The following is a 13,804-nucleotide window of genomic DNA, read 5'->3' as shown; positions in this document are numbered from 1 at the left end:
AGTAAATGACACACTACCCATTACTCACAAAATTAGATGAAACGTCTTTGATTTCTCCCTTACCTGACCTAACATATCCAGTCTGCCAGCAAATTTGTGAAGATTCTACCTTCAAAATATATCCGTATCTCTGCATTACCGTCACCCTAATCCAAGATGCCCTGGTCTCCCCCTTTAACTGTATCAGTACTCCAAGCTTGTTTTTTTTTTTTTTTTTTCTTCTCCTTCTGCTCCTTTCTAATCCATTATCATTTAGAAGCCACATTAATTTTTGAAAAACCTTCCCTGTTCATGTCTTCAGTGACTTCTCATTGGTTGTAGAAAAAAAGCCAGACACTTTACAGTAGCTTACAAGGTCCTGCCTGATGTCAAACCTACCTCATTCTCTAACATCATATTGTCCCACATTCCCCTTGGTCTATAATGCTTTAGCCAGATTTGCTGCTTTTTTTCTTCCTTGAAACTGTTTCCTACCTTTTTTTTTTTTTTTTAAGATTTTACTTATTTGACAGAGAGAGATCACAAGTAGGCAGAGAGGCAGGCAGAGAGAGAGGGGAAAGCAGGCTCTCCGATGCGGGGCTTGAGCCCAGGACCCTGAGATCATGACCTGAGCTGAATGCAGAGGCTTAACCCACTGAGCCACCCAGGCGCCCCTGTTTCCTACCTTTTATTGACTCAGAGTTTCTGCACTGATTATTCCTTTCATCTGGAATGGTATTCCCTGAGTTCTTTCTCAGGGCTTAGAGCAAATGTTACTTGTCTCTCTGCAGAGACCTTCTCACTATATTCTTGCTAAAATTTGAAGATTAAATGTGTATGATTATATGATATTTAACTTGAGAACCCTGCTTTAGTGAGATAATTATTCTTATTAGTGACTTTCAAGCTTTGTTTTCTCTAGATAACCTTTTCTGTCAATAAGCTATTGAACCTTATTATGTAAAAATGATAAAATTAGGACTTATTTGCCTGCATTGGGATGGAGTGATGAGTGTGGAAACATTCCCATGTGCTCATCCTTTCTGTAGTTCCCTAGAGTATTAACTGACTTTTAGGACCCTGTTTGAAAGCCAACAGTCTGCATAATCTGTACATAAATTAGGTGAATTTTGAATAGAAAGATGACCACATAAAATGAAGTCTCTAGACTTTAGTAAGAAACTACATTGTCTTATAATTTTATTTTCATGCATTTGTTCCTACAGCTACATTTTTTCTTCTTTAAGGACAGTAATCTTTGGATTTTTTAGCACCTAACACCTAAGACCTTGCATACACAAGGCACTCAGCAAATTATTGACTAATTAGTGAATAAATAAAAACAGACAAAGGTGAATTGTATAACTTTGGCTTTATGCTATTTTGTTGCCTTTACAAAAGCTCCATGTCATAACCTCAATTCACATTTTGTGCCAGTAGTCTGTTCAAGCATGGTATACTTATGACATGCCTACTGAGTACCCAGAGGAGCTAAGTGTCTATTTAATCAATTAAGTTTATTTGTTTATTTGTTTATTTATTTAATATTTAAAAGATTTTATATATTTATTTGAGGGAGAGAAAAAGAGAGAAACACACACAGTGGGGAGAGGCAGAGGAAGAGGGAGATGGAGAAGCAGACTCCCTGCTGACCCTGGAACCTCATGTGAGCCTGGATGTGAGCTTGGATGTGAGGCTGGACGCGAGGCTGGATGTGAGGCTAGATGTGAGGCTCCATGCCAGGACCCTGGGATCATGACCAGAGGCGAAGGTAGACACTTAACTGACTGAGCCACCCAGGTGGTTTAAAAATCCCACCCTGCATTGTGGGAGGTTTTAAAAAAGCCAGCGATATACTCTAATTTCTAGTATCATATGCAGCATGAATTCTCCTAATGAGTAATAAGTATGAGGTAAGAAAAGCAGATTTATATTTTTGTAAGGCAGTAATCCAATAGATATTTAATCACTGGGAGAATGTTAAAATGCTAACTGTTCAGAAATGGAAATATGGAGAAAACTAGTTTTACAAAAGATAACATTATCAAATTAGACATAGGTAGACTTGCTGAACTTTTTCCATATATAATTTAAAATCATGCTTCAAATATTGTAATGATATTTATTAAAATAATATTGGGAGGGAAGCAGAGAACAGTAATAGAATGTAATAATTCAAAGAATTGAAGGTCTTTGAAAGAAAAAAGAGAACTATTTTAAATTAATTCTGTCATTCTTTCTATGGATATAATTGAGTACCATCTCTCTCTCTAGGTCTATATACCTCTGTATCTCTATATCTATGTGAAAGGTTTAATTTCTAAGGAAATTAAACTGTGCTTCATATAGTTCATGACAGTATAAGTGTAAGTGACTTTCCTATTTTGAAAGTCATGGCTCCATTATACTCTATTGTCATGAACCATGGAAATAGGTAGCAAGCAATAAATTTTTTTCTTTTTATAAGTGAGAAAATAGAGGAAACATTTAATCAATTATAATTCATAATGATATTAACAATAAAATTGTTGGGGCACCTGGGTGGTTCAGTCAGTAAGTGTCTGTCTTCAGCTCAGGTCATGATCCTGGAGTCCTGGGACAGAGCCCCACATCGGGCTCCCTGCTCATCTGGAGGCCTGCTTCTCCCTTTCCCATTTGCCCTGCTTGTGTTCTGTCTCTCATTTTGTTTCTCTCTGTCAAATAAATGAATAAAATCTTAAACAAATAAACAATAAAATTGTTAAGGTAAATTAAAACTATAAAGAAGAATAAAGGAAAAGAAGTTGATTCTAAGGAGAGACTGATGGATTTAGAGTGAGGATGAACTTGTGGAGGGCAAAAACAAGTGGGTATCAACTATAGTTTTGAGGTTTCAAGACTAGCTGTCTGGGGTGCCCATGGCCATCAATCAAAAGGAAGACAAGTGCTGGTTTTGGAAGGAGGGTGATGGGATCGGTTTAGACATGTTGGCTCTAAGGAAAACGGAGACATCCAAATGCAAATATTCAGTTAGAGGTATGGAAGATAGTAGGACAGAAGTTAGAGATTTGAAAATTAAATAAACAGAAATGACATAGAAATTGCCAAGAAAAAAAAGACTTTTTAATTTTAAGGAAAATCTTAATTTGGGGTTGGAGTAGAAAGAGGACCATAAAAATAGGTGAAGGAGGTATTTAGAGTATTAAAGGTGAAAATATAAAACAGGCTTACAGGGAGAATCATTCAGAAGAGTTCAGGAGTCACATAGGGATAAAGGAGGAGAGGATTTCACAGAGGAATAGGTAAAATCTGAAGCAAGATACTAAACTAGTACCTCAGAAATGTAATAATTAAGATGTAAAGACATCAAATCATATTTGGAACAGACTTGCCCAACATTTACTGGCTAAATGACTTTAATCTTACTGGGCTCTTTCTACTTATCTGTAAAATGGTGGTAATATATATTTCTTAGGATTATTGTTGACATTAGAGGTAATGTAAAGTATCTGCGTATAATTGACATACAACAAAAATGTTACCAATATATTTTTGACTTATAGAAAAGTTTTCAAATTTTTTTAAGACAACTTAAAAGATAAGGATTTTTAGGACAACCTAAAAGATAAGGATAAGGTTTTTGTTTTTGTTTGTAAATAAAAAGGACCTGATAAATTAAAGGGAAAGAATAGTAATTCCATAGGGAGAACATTGTTGGAGACATTTATTTCTTCCTCTTTCTTGAAAAGACTACAATTCTCTTTGGATGTGCTCCATGAAGCCTGTGCTTCTGAGGGGAAGTTGACTTCACTCCCAAACAGACTTGGGTCTTATTTGCCACAGCCAGAGATTCCCAGAGTTCTTGGTATCTAACTAATTTAATCATAATGTCTTTACGCAGAGAGAAATATCTAACAGCTCCAAATGCAACTTCTCCAACCTGGAATCAGTTTATATATCACCACCTTCTTTACTTCAACCTTGCTGATTTTTGTACAGTTCTTTTTTTGTTTGTTTGTTTGTTTTGTTTTGTTTTTGTTTGTTTGTTTGTTTGTTTTACAATAGCAAATGCTAAGAACCCAGCTTCTCAAACATCATTGAAAGGAATGTAATGTGATGCTGTATTGAAATAATGAATTACCTTGAGCTAATAGTTTGTGTGGTATCCTGCAGATGTTGAATATCCCTGTATTGCCATCAAAAATATACTCAAGAGTGCTCCTTCATACAGTTTTGGAAAACACATGCCTATGCGTAATTTTATACTCTTTACCAGTGACTGGCTCAGGACTAGGGATATGGCTTAATTTCAACAGCTAAGGCAGAAATAATGACTTTTTAAAAACATAGATTTTATTGTTATTCACATATGGTGACGCCAATAGATTGTTGCAAAGATAGTTTATCCCGCAGATACTGAAAGGAGGGGGCACACAGTGCCATGAGGGACCACATGTGTTTGGTTATGGAGAGGGAATGAGGAGGGAATGAGGAGAAAATGTGAATAAGAGGGAATGAGGAAGGAATGAGGAGAAAATGTGAACAAGAGCCTTTATTATGGTTTCTATATGAAGGAACAGGCAATGCAGTATAAGCAGGTTTAGGATTGGCTAGTTTGAGTAATTTTGATGGGCTCTGGGGCATGAGGGCTATCTTACTTAGTTGTCCTATACTGACCTTGGGGTGATTATGGCAGGAGAATAGAAGCCCTGAGTGTAAGAGCTCAATAAAAGAAGTAATTGAGGGTGAGGGTCAGAACTGGTTGGTTTGTATATAAAAGGGCACACTTGGAGGCCAGTCTTTTGCTATCTTCAGGAAATGGCCAGCACTCTCCAGGGTCAGCACTTGTGCCATATGGCAAAGCATCAAAAACATATGATTAATACAATGATGCATCTGATGCTTTTTCTTGGTGTTTCTGGTATAGCTGTGGAAGTGTTCCCCTTTTCTCCCTTTGGAGATATGAGAATTAGAACTGATGCCACATTCTTTCTACCACCCTGAGGATGAAGCTGGGACAGGGAGGTAGATGGACATAAGAGCATTGCAAGACAACAGAGTAGAGTAATTTGTATTTAGTTTACCCTGACCCTTGTCAGACTTTAGACTTCTAGTTATGTGAACTAATACATTTTCTTATTGTTTGAATTAGTTTATTGTTGCTGTTTGTTATTTTTGTTTTTAGATTTCCTGTTACTCTTACCTGTGCTGTTCTGACCTTTATAAGACCACCATGTGAAAACCCACAGGATCTATTTAGAAGGAATTAATTTTTTATAGGAAAGGAGAAATTTTTCAAGTGTGCTTTTGGTAATATTAAGGTGTGTTACAGAGGTTTGTTGAATGCCCTCATAGAATAAAGGGAGAATGCAAGGCTTTTTTTTTTTTTTTTTTTTAATGCAAGGCTTTTTATTTGCATTTCCATTCAATAAGTAACTGAGTTTGCTGACCTAAGTGTAATGTCCTTTTTCTTTCTTTTTTTTAATTTATTTTTTATTTTTTTATAAGCATATAATGTATTTCTATCCCCAGGGGTACAGGTCTGTGAATCGCCAGGTTTACACACTTCACAGCACTCACCATAGCACATACCCTCCCCAGTGTCCATAACCGCCCCCCCCCCGTAATGTCCTTTTTTGAAAATCATTCTGAAATTTCTAAACACTGCTGGATAGGAGAAAGTTATGTAGCATTTCTATAATAATCGCCCATTTTCAATATTTCATAGTGGATAATAGAAATTCATATGAAGATGAGAAATAACTTACAGGTGTTAGTGTAGGAAAGCTATTATTTTCATGTGAAGAGGTGGCTACCGGGAACAATCTGAATTAAGCCCATTTGTTCAGTTTATACTATATATATGGGGAAAATGATGGTATTCCCCTCCCTCAAGTTTAAACAATTATGTTAATAGCCCTGTTAAGTTGCATACTTATGAGTGTACACTTTTGTGTGTGTATGTGTATGTACACATAAACACTTAATTTTTTTTATTGAAGTATAGTTGATTCACAATGTTACATTAGTTTCAGGTGCACAACATAGTTATTTGACAAGTGTATATGTTATGCTATGCTCACCACAAGTGGAGCTATCATCTGTCACCATACGACAATTAAAATACCATTGACTATTTTCCTTATGCTATACTTTTATCCCGGGTCATTTATTCATTCCAATACTAGAGGCTTATATCTCCTACTCCCCTTCACCCATTTGCCCACTTCCCACTCTCCTCTCCTCTGGTATTCACAAGTCTGTTCCTGCTTTTTGTTTATTCATCTGTTTTGTTTTTTAGATTCCACATGTAAGTGAAATCATTTGGTATTTGTCTTTCTCTGACTTATTTCACTTATCATAATACCGTCTAGGTCTATTATCACAAATGGCAAGATCATATCCTTTTTTATGACTAATATTTCTGTGTGTGTGTGCATGCACATGCGTGTGTGTACACCACATCTTCTTTATTTGTACTTCTATGATTGGACACTTGGGTTGCTTTCATATCTTGGCTACTGTAAATAATGCTGCAGTAAACCTAGGGGTGCATGTATCTTTTCAAATTAGTGTTTTAATTTTCTTTGGATAAATAATCAGTAGTAGAATAACTGGGTCATATGATATTTCTGTTTTAATTTTAAAAATTAAATTTTATTAAATTATGGATTCACATGTTTCTTTAAAAAATAATACCAGGGGTGCCTTGGGGGTTCAGTGGGTTAAGCCTCTGCCTTTGGCTCAGGTCATGATCTCAGGGTCCTGGGATTTAGCCCACATTGGGCTCTTGTCTTAGCAGGGAGCCTCCTTCCCCCTCTTCTCTCTGCCTACTTGTGATTTCTTTCTCTCTCTGTCAAAGAAATAAATAAAATCTTCTAAAAAATAATACCAAAAGTAATTGTAATGAAAAATACTATATTTCTTTAATTTCATCCTGTTTCAGTTTTCAGGTTTAATAGCTTTTAGCTCTTTCTTCCTGTGTTTGTCATGTATTTCTATATATTATTTTTACTGTTGTGTTATTTGGTGCCCTTTTAAGTTCCTATATAGTGACAACTTTTTATGACTTGCATGTTTAACCTCCTTGGACTTACACCTCCCTTACTGTATCCTCTTAATGTAGTTCTTTCATTCCTTTGAGTTAAATCAATGACATCATTATGACAATGAAAATACTGTTTGTTGGGTTAAAAAGTATAGTAAAGTTGCACTATGTAATTGCCTTATTTTTATTTGCCTAATTATTTACACATGTATTCTTATTTTCCATATACTTCATTATATCATTTATCATATCATCTCTTTGTCAAATCTGTATTTTCGTGTGAACCTGACAGAGGTTTTCTTCTTCCTGCTTGAATTTGGACTTGTCACTTTCTGGGCCTATTGTGCTGCACTGCTGTCAAGCTGTAGGTTTTCTTTCCCACTCTCCCAACATTTCCTGAATCCTATGTCCTCTACTTTCTAGGTTTTCTTTCCCTTTTTGCTAAAGCACATTCTCCAAGAGGTAGTTGCAAGGTAGTTCTACCATATTAAAAATATGTTTTATTCTTCTTTTGGGTTGGGTTTAGTTTGAAAAAAATTCCCCGAGAATTTTGAAGTAAATCTTCATTTTCTTCTGACATCAGTGTTGTAGAGAAATCTGATACCATTCTGCTTCTCTGATATTTTCTCTTCTCTCCAAGTCTTACATGTCCTGAAATTTTTCATCAATTATTTTCTATTTTATCCAACTTCAATTTATCTAAGCCACAGTTGATTTGCTGTAGCCATCTAACTGATCTCTCTCCACATGCTGCTGATTGTTTTCAACACAGTAGCCAGATCTGTTTGTTTACAACTCAAGTCTTACCATATTGTTTTTTTTTAAATTATTATTATTATTTTTTTTTATAAAACCCTCCTTGGTTTCCCATCTCAGAGGAAAGGACTTCATGTGATCTGGCCCTCCTTACTTTTTTCCCCCTCTCCACCTCTTGATCTTTCCTTTCCTGACACACTGTCCTTTTTCCATTTACTTTTCAGTTGACCACTATGTTTAAAATTTGTTCAGTTCTTGTATGTTCATTCATCTTTTCTGTCTTTATCTTTCCAAATCATATATATGTTACATATTTATTTCCAATCTTTCCCCCTACGAGAATGTAAATTCTGCCATGGCAGGGATGTTAGTCTATTATTTCTTCCCTGTTGTATTCATAATACCTAAAAGAGTGCTGGCTTTATTGCAGTAAATACTTTTGATTAAATGATAAAAAAAAAAGTTAAAACTCATAACTAAGAACTAGAGGTAAAGCAGGAGATAAAAACACCAGCACAACCATGAGTAACAATGAAGCTGAGTGCAAAACTAGGTAAGTAGAATAAATGGGTTGCATAGTTTTCATTGTGTTATGGTAACAAGCATAAATTTTATCACAGGAAACAACCTTTATTCCTGGAAATTCTGTGAAAATTTTATCATGAGAAATTTTACAAAGGGGCATGGAATAAATTTAATAATTATAACAAAAAACTTTCCATTATTATTATTATTATTATTTTAAAATCAGTTTTGTCTAATTAAAAGCAGTTCTTTAGGTCAGAGTACTTGTTCTGGATGGGTAGTTTAATATAAGGATAAAGTCTGAAGAATCCAAAGAATAAATATTTCTCTACCCTTCCGAATGTCTTTCTTAAATATTAGCTATTTCAGCCTAGCTTTGGAAAATAGTCAGATAGCAGGTTAGTCATGACTGAGGTCTCCAGCAAGAACTGAAGTGCAGATGATCTCTGTTTGTAACTGAAAGGAAATTCACGTCCCCTAGATATTTGTATGAGTGGCCAAGACTTTTTATGGAGGAAAAGCCTTTTTTTTGCTTCTATAGGGGGCCTGCATAAATCTGTGGGAATGCTCATCTGGTTGGTGGGGGGGGCAGGGAACTTTTTGTTGTTGTTTTTTCTTTTATAGACAGCAATATTTGATTTGAAAAAGAACACACATTGAAACTTGCTTGAAGTGCCAAGTTTCTACACACAATAGCCAAGTCAGAAGCACAATGAGAGCCATAGGTATGCGGCTTGTAAGTATTGATTCTATGAAGATACATAAGATTATGAAGAAGAAATTTCTGAGGTAGAAAGTTGGCTATGATGAATTATATTTAAGATGTCGTAGGAGATACATGGGACATTTAGTTGCCTTTTGGTTATTTGACTTCTAAAACTCCTTCCTGTGCTTAGGTAATCTAGTCTTTTATGGGGCATTGTTTAGGACTGGTGAGATAGTGTTAGAAGCAGTAGCTACATCTGGGCCATGGAAGCAGCAATGCCCCTTGTTTTATGAACAGTTTCTAGAAAGCTGAGTTGTTAGTGGTGGTTAGCAGGTTCTCTCGTCTATATCAAGGGCCAGTGACAGAGGTGTTTTCATGATTCTAGGTGTTTTTTTCTCCTTCATAGCTCACAAACATATTTCTAAACAATTTGCTGAGGTGATTTTAGCAATTACTATTTCCACCAATTTAAATATAATATCTCCATTGCAAGGAGAGCTGCAGTTGCTCAACAACTTCACCAACACTTGGCATTATCTCTGATCATGCATTTTTAAGAAATTGTTTCTCTTTAAATCTGCCAAAATTTGTTTTTTGTTTTTTGGTTGATTGCCTCCACTCTGGCATCAAACATGGTTCTTAGTTTCATACAGGATTGGGAAAACATGAGCAGGAAGTATGAAAGGGAATTCCAAAAGTGTGTGAGAGAAAAATTGATTGGTATAAAGTCTCAGAAGATGTGGGTGTGGAGTTTTGGAGTGAAAATATGGGAGTAAGGGCATAAGAGAAGCTATTGGAGAAGACAAAAATGTAGAGGTAAAGTAGAAATAGAACATTTTCATATAGAAACCTACAAAATAGTAAAATTTTAAAACATTCAGAGTAACAATTAAATTTAAAGTACCTTAAAATTTTATTGAAATCCATTTATCTGTAACTGGGACCCTGAATGTGAAGTTTAACCTTAGATAAGCCCTTTGACAATGCATAGACAGATACTTTTTCTTTTAAAATATGTTTTTATACTACTTTATTTCTCACATAAAATTATAAACTTACTAATTTTCCAAAATAGTCATAACTCTAAGAAACATTCATTCTTTTCTCATGGTTTCCATTTAGAAAGGAAACTTTCCTTCTGGAGTTACTTTCTTTAGGATTTTTATTAGTTCTCTCCTTCAGTATGATCCTTACTTTGCTTCCTCTTGCTGCTGTAACAAGTTACTACAAACTTCGTGGTTTAAACAACACAAATGTATTAGCTCACAGTTCTGGAGGTCTGAGGTTTGACATATGTTTCACTGGGCTAAAATCAAGATGATGGTGGGAACAGAGTTCCCTCTGTAGGCTGTAGCAGTACATTTTTTCATGGCCTTTTCAGTTTCTGGAGGCTTCTTATAGTCCTTGGCTCATGCTCCCAATCCATCTTTAAAGTCAACAGCGCAGCATCTTCAAATGCCTAACTCTGACCTTCCTGCCTCTCTGTTTCACTTATAAGGACCCTTGTGACTATATTGGGCCCAATCCAGGATAATATCTCCATCTTGAGGTTAGTTGATTAGCAACCTTAATTCCATCTGCAACTTCAATTCCCCTTTACTGTATAACTTCACATATTCATAATTAGATATGCTCTTTGTGTGATTGTTATTCTGCTTATCATACTAGAAGGGAGAAGAAATCAGTATTAGTAGTGAATTTTATACTATATTATTTTATACTACTATAGATATGTTGTGGTCCTTTTCTTGTGAGTTCTTTTAAGGAAATTTCTTTTAATAGCTGGAAAAGAAAAGCTGGAAAAGAAGAGATAATGCCAGTGAATAAAAAAAATTCATTCCTGAAGCCTTTCTTCATAGGCTGAGTCTTTGTGAAGTTTTATGCAAATAGTTGAGAAGTAACATTTATCTGCTGTGGTCACTAAAATCTACATATACTCCTGAAAAGGATTGTAAATTTTGAACTTTCACAGTACTCTGTGATCATCTTTTATTTTATGTATGCCTTATTATACCTTAATATACTTTTCAGTAATGATGCTGTTACCCACTGAAGAGAAAATAAATACTGAAAATCCTGATCAGGCACAATGTATGCTATTGGTATAGATCTCTAATAAAACTGATTTAGCTTTCAGCTTTGAGTGGATAAAAGCTGACATTGACCTTAGTATTCAGTGCTTGGTATATACTTTAAAAGCCAGTGTTATTATGAATTCTGGATTCTTTATTGAATAGCACTAATTTTCATATCTAATTTACCAGCTACCAAAGGCTTTCTATTAGGTTAAAGTGAAATAATTACCACAAGTGATATGAACTGCAGAATTCTATTTCATTAGAAAATCCAATTTCTCTTTTTACTTGTGTATCACTATTAACTTTCACTTTAGTCTCATGCATAAGTTTTTAAAGAGATAGTTACAATGAGATATCACCTAATATGTCCTACCCATTGTCAGTTTTGTTCTTATTATTTATCTTTAGAATATAAAATGTACATGGAGATCAAATCATTTGTCCATGTTACGACTAAATAGAAATTAGATGTATGATTTTTCCTAAGATTAGTCACAACTATAGTACATTAATTTTAGCATATTGGAAAGAAAATAATATCAACACATTGAGTACTCAAAATCTGATATACTTTGAAAATTGTATTGAAGGTAAGACATTTAAACTATGCATCAGTCTGATCTGAACTATTTTTTTTTAAAGGTTTATTTATTTTATTTGACAGACAGAGATCACAAGTAGGCAGAGAGGCAGGCAGAGAGAGGGGGGAAAGCAGGCTCCCCGCTGAGCAGAGAGCCCAATGTGGGGCTCGATCCCAGGACTCTGGGATCATGACCTGAGCCGAAGGCAGAGGCTTTAACCCACTGAGCCACCCAGGCACCCCAGGAGGAGGTTTCTTTAAAGTTATCAGAGTCAAGAATGAAATGGGATCTGTGAAGTCCCCTGAGAGTGAGATGAAGAATTTTATTAAACTTTTTGAAGTTCCATCTGAAATCCTCTTTACCTCCACTGCTCTCACTGCATGTCTAGTCAATACTATAGTGATTAGGTACAGATTATCATTATTAATTTATGTATTTTTCATTATGTTCACTTTAAGAATTTTTTTTTACAGTTACACTTGAAGGAAATATCTGGATTATGAGAGGATTTTTGTTTATATTTGTAATTCAGGAATTTGCCAGGAGTATCTGTGTGTAGAGTACTTCTGATTTTATTTAGAAATAGGGAGTCACATGTATTTGCATATTCATGTTTTTCAATTCAGGAAAGTTTCATCAATTGTAATTTTGATATTTTATTTTGAATGTTTTAAGAAATTGCTATAATTATTATGTTGAATATACTTTTTTAATCCTAGTATTTGCATAGCATTTTTTCTTTTTCTTTTTTATTGCATAACATTGATGCCTTTCTTTTTCCTTTATATTTTTAATGAAGTTTCTTATGTTTACCTGTATACTTCAGTTTCAGTTTTTTGCAGTGCCTATTCTTCCATTTATTGCTTCCAATAGAAATATTGATCTTGTGTTGTAATTTTAGTTTTATTTTAATTCTCCCTTATTTTATTCAGTTCTTTTTCTTTTTTTAAAGATTTTATTTATTTATTTGACAGACAGAAATCACAAATAGGCAGAGAAGCAGGCAGAGAGAGAGGGGGGTGAGCAGGCTCCCTGCTGAGCAGAGATTCCCGATGTGGGGTTCGATGCCAGGACCCTGAGATCATGACCTGGGCCGAAGGCAGACTTAACCCACTGAGCCACTCAGGTGCCCCATTCAGTTCTTTTTCAGTTTTATTTAGTTTAACGCCCTTTAGGACTTTCTGCTCCCTTGTGACAGTGCTCCTTCTTATGTTATTGTGAGGATGCCAAATAGTTTTCAAAGATTAATTTCTTTTCTTATTGTATGCTCTATTCATGAAACCTTGGAATCCCTTGACAGCACTCTCTCCTGTCTCTCTTTCCACATTTCCGATGAGTTTTATCTTTCTTTACCTGGTTTTCATTCAGTATTGAGAACCTACCGTGTGCTGATGTCATGATTAGTAATTGAACTAAAACAGCAAAAGCTCTACTCCCAGTGGCTTATCTCATTGAGGATAAGCCATTATTCAAATAAGCTGTCAACAATTGTAGATTTGTGCCAATGGTAATATATGGAGAAGGTACACAAAGACTGTGAAGCTCATAAAAGGGGATTTTAAACTACTATTTTACTTTCTTCTAAGTAGTGGTATATTTCAGATCCCTGTTCTTGCCTGTCTTCTCACGGTGGACATTCTTCTTGGAAGCTTGGTTTTAAACCACTTGCATGTATTCAATCTGTAAGTAGGTGAGTCACATCTAGAACCTAGAGAGTTATCCCCATGCCTGAACACAGCCTGTCTCTAACCCACATATTTTCTGCCTCGTGGGGACTACCCCTGGATGTCTCACAGACAGTAAATGCACTGGGCACATCAGCTGCCTTCTCTTTGCTACAAAAACTCCTTCCCTTTTTCTATTTCATGTTCTGTTAAGGATACTACTATCCACCAGAGCTCAAATCATAAATCTGACATTATTTTTAGTTTTTTTTTTTTTTTCTCTTTCTCATTTCCTTTAATCAATTGGCCCCTTTGGTGAATTGTTACCAGGTAGGGTCTAAAGGAGAAAGTTATTGCATGCAATGAAGCCCAGTCATATTGGACTTTCTGACTACTTCTGTGGTCTCATTTCTCATTGCTCCCCTACTTTTGCTCTAGAAATTATTATAGCTATTCTAACCTCTTGCAGTTTCCCAAATGTTTCTCTC

This window comes from Lontra canadensis, unplaced genomic scaffold, assembly GCF_010015895.1.
Source record: "Lontra canadensis isolate GAN:19392208 unplaced genomic scaffold, GSC_riverotter_1.0 scaffold2, whole genome shotgun sequence".
Lineage (NCBI taxonomy): Eukaryota > Metazoa > Chordata > Mammalia > Carnivora > Mustelidae > Lontra > Lontra canadensis.
The sequence above is the reverse complement of the archived record's forward strand: the minus strand, read 5'-3'. Positions refer to the sequence as shown.